This window comes from Macaca thibetana, chromosome 5 (genome assembly GCF_024542745.1).
Source record: "Macaca thibetana thibetana isolate TM-01 chromosome 5, ASM2454274v1, whole genome shotgun sequence".
NCBI classification, from domain to species: Eukaryota; Metazoa; Chordata; class Mammalia; order Primates; family Cercopithecidae; genus Macaca; species Macaca thibetana.
In genome coordinates this window covers 158106520-158110326 of record NC_065582.1, presented here as the reverse complement: position 1 = coordinate 158110326, position 3807 = coordinate 158106520, and the positions used below count along the sequence as shown (strand labels likewise).

At 37.6% G+C, this 3807-nt stretch overlaps 1 pseudogene; it reads right to left on the bottom strand.

Annotated features, from left to right (window-relative positions):
- Positions 1–2514: 2514 nt before the first annotated feature.
- On the bottom strand, positions 2515–3404 carry LOC126954458 (mesoderm-specific transcript homolog protein-like; annotated as a pseudogene).
- Between the last annotated feature and the right edge of the window lie 403 nt (positions 3405–3807).

The window sequence follows — 3807 nt, the reverse complement described above, 5'->3', positions numbered from 1 at the left end:
AATCTTCCTTTACCAAGTAATTTTCAGAAATCCTGAGTTAAAGAAGTAAATCAAATGTTGTTTTTTTTTGTTTTGTTTTGTTTTGTTTTTGCTATAGGATTTCTTGTAACTTTTAATATGAATGGTATATATCTGAGACCACACAGAGGATGTGGCACTTTTCAACATTTTTGAGTATAAAGCTTCTTATAAAATTAATTTTCTATTGAATATCCATTGGAAAACACATATACAGGAGGAAAATTTATATCAAATAATCTTTGGTACTTGTACTGAATGAGGGTAATCTGCATTAATTTCAGAAATCTAGAAATATTATAGCCCTAGGGATTGGATCTCAGGATGATAACAGATTAGAATAAATATTGAAAAATCGATATACTATTAACAGACTTCTGAACTTCCTCTTTTCTCTAGATTTTTGACATAGAAGGAGGCATGAATCTGATGCTGTCTTTAGGGACATCACAATCTAATTCAATGATTTGCAATTAAGAGAGTCAAAGTTTGTCTAAATCACCTCCAGAGTCTCTTCCAAACTCCACATTCTATTATTTATGAAGTGCCAAAGTCTTTATATGTATTAACTCATTTCATTCTGCAGTAACTCCAAGAGGAAGGTACTTACATTGTCTCTTTTTCACAAATGAGTAACGGAAATTACTTTGACCAACATTCTGTAATTCCAACGTGGGGGTACCAGACTTTAAACTCAGGTCTGTAACTTTGCATTTGAACATTAGATCAAGAACATTCAAGCATTCTTAGTAATGGGGATTTCTGGTGGTAGGTAAATCATAGAAATAATTAGTTCCAATTAAAACATTCTGTCTCATATTGTATGTGAGAGATATCCAGGAAATGACATTTCTACAAAGCACCTGAGGAGATTCTGATACTGATGGCTCACTGAATACATGTGATTTTCCTTATTGTATTCCTTAGGCAAAAATCATAATTTGATTCTGTAATATAATTTAACTTTTATAATTTTTAAATAAACAGCTACTTAAGCTTTAAAAGCAGGAACACTTAAGCAGCCCTACTGTTTTCAATACAATATCATAATGACAAAGACCTATCTGTTCAATGTCCTTTTATCTATTAATCATCAGTAAAGAGCCCTTAATTATGACTTGTATATAATAGTTAAAAGACCACTAAGAAGTTATGTGACTTTCAGCAAGTCACCTATCCTGTCTGAGTTTCCATTTTCTGATCAAATAAAGAACCAATAATTCAATTTTTTTGTCCCAGTTCATTTTTATTCATAGAAAATAAACACTTATTCCAGTTTCAAAGTTGTCATGCTTGAAGTTGCTAATTTAAATAAACCAAATTTTAAATAATCATTTAATAATCCTGCTTTGACTAAGGCAATGAAATGTGGATTTAAAAAATAAATATTCAGCACCATGTGCTCATAGATCTTTCTGAATTTGTTCTTAAAGTTTCTGGAATTTTCCTGTCCGTAAAGTATAGGAATGACTGAGCTACATTGGAAAGCCTCCCTGGGGCAGGCACTGGGGAGGTAAGCAGTCATCATAAACGAATCAATGTATATTCAGCGCGGTGACTTGACTACAAAACAATCCCTTCCCCTCTACGGTAGCTCAGGAAAGACATGCTTCCAAGCACTGAGGTATGAGGCGTCTCAGACTGTCATTTGCTGTTAGAATTGGTCTTCTTAGCTAATAACAGTAAATCTCTGGCACAGATGCTATTGGTCCTTTATGTCCTGCAATTTCAGGAAATTCTGTAAATAGTTTGGATTTAGTTGAATTTATTCAGAAATCAAACATGTTTAATTAGGTTCGCTACTCTGGCAGAGTAAGGGTATGCTGACTTAGTATCCTTATTTTATATATATATATGTAATGTGTAGGTAAATCATAGTCTTAAATCATACATAGAATACCATATTATTTAAGCCAATATCTGTTTTAACAAAATGTTCATAATTAAACACAGCTAATGAAACTAAATCCAAAGGTATGACAAAGAGGACTCAGCTCTGTTGCTTAAAGAAATTTTAAAAAGTATGTACCCATAAAGCCATTCAAGAACAAGGAAGGAGGTGCCCTTCTCCTCATTCTTACTGTAGAATTCTTGTTGGAGCTGGGCCAGGAATGAGCAGTTCTAAATACTTTAGAGGAGTCCAAAATCTTAAAAATCTTTTATGCAAAAAAAGTCTTTCTGCATCAGTGAATATTAGCGCTCATCAGAGTTTCATAATAACACAAAAACAAAGCCCAGTCCATACATTTGATCAGATGTTAAAGTAATGGGTGGAGGACTATTATGTCAGTCTTAGAGTTCCTGCTGGCTTCTTCCTATATACTGTTCACCAATTTGAGTGAAGTGGACTTTGTGAGAGAATAGTGTTTGATGGCCAGGATCTCTTTTGAGCATCTCTTCCTAAGTGGATACAAAACAGATAAGGGCGTAGGCGAGGTAATACAGGGAAGCTACTCTTTCCAGCTCAGAAGCAGTTGAAGAAGCCCATGGGATCCTCTAGCTGTGGATCGCGGCTAATGTAGACCACGGCAGCATTTTCCTGTACAGCTCCAAAAACTCTGGGTAGGGGTTCACAGGATCCAAGGCCCACAGATAAAATGAATAGGGATAGTTACAGAGGCAAGAACTCCCACACAGCGCCTTCTGAACTAGTTCCTCTATTGATGGAAGAGACTAACAATGACTAAGTTTCTGTCATTGTTGAGGATCCCTGCCCACATGTCCCACAGCTCACTCTCAGAGGGCCGAGTATACGGCCCAAAGACTGGGGTGAGACCTCAAGAGAATACAAAGTTCACCAGCTGCGTGAGGATGGGTGGCAGCACACCTCCACCTGTGAGTAGCTTTTGGAGGAGTGTACGGCGAGTCTCAGGAAAGATACCTCCATTTGACAGACAGAGACTCTTTATGGTAAGCCGACCAGACAGATTATGCTTGTGCCTGTAGAGCAGTTCCTGAGCAACAATATCTCCATAGTCATGAGACTAAAGGTTGATCCTGCCGTTCTGGAGCTCCAGATGCCCCAAAGCGCTTCCACAATGCTGGCCTGCTCAAATATGGAATAGTGATGTGGTCTCCGTTTGTCACTGAAGCCAAAGCCTGAGAAATCAAGGACAATCACTCGATAAGACCTCAAGGTCAAACTTCCCAAAGTTGTACCGATTGTAGCTGGATGTTGGAAAGCCGTGTAAACGCCCAACTATCTCCGGACTTCCAAGCACACCCACAAAATCTTGGTAGAAGATACACAGTCCTTTGTAAGTGAACAACTTTCCTAAAGACTTCTATGAGTGAAGGGCAGGGGACACCTGAAGAGGTGGGATGTGCAGGTACACAACAAGGAGGGTCAGGGCCAACAGCCCCAACTGGACCGGCCACTACCTCATCCTGATTTGGGTAAGACCTGGGCTACAGGACCCCATGTTTGGGAGAAACAGGTTGTGCAATAATTCCATTTTAAAAATCGTTTTCTATCAGGTGTTTTCTTAGTTTTTTCTTATGTGCATTATTTGTATTTGACCTAATTCATACTCTTCTTGTATCAAAAACAGGTGATGAGACTCTTTCTTATTTCATAGTGGATAGAACTGATGCATAGAACCGCAAGTGATTTGGCAAGATGATAGGCAATAAGTAGCCAAGCTGTAATTCCAGCTGTAACACCTATTTTCTGAAAATTGCGATACAGATTTTACTTATTCAAGAAACTAATGACCCCTTTAGTTGTATAATTCTTCTATATTCAAGGTGTTAAGAACACGATCTTAAAGCTATGAGAGTTCATATAAC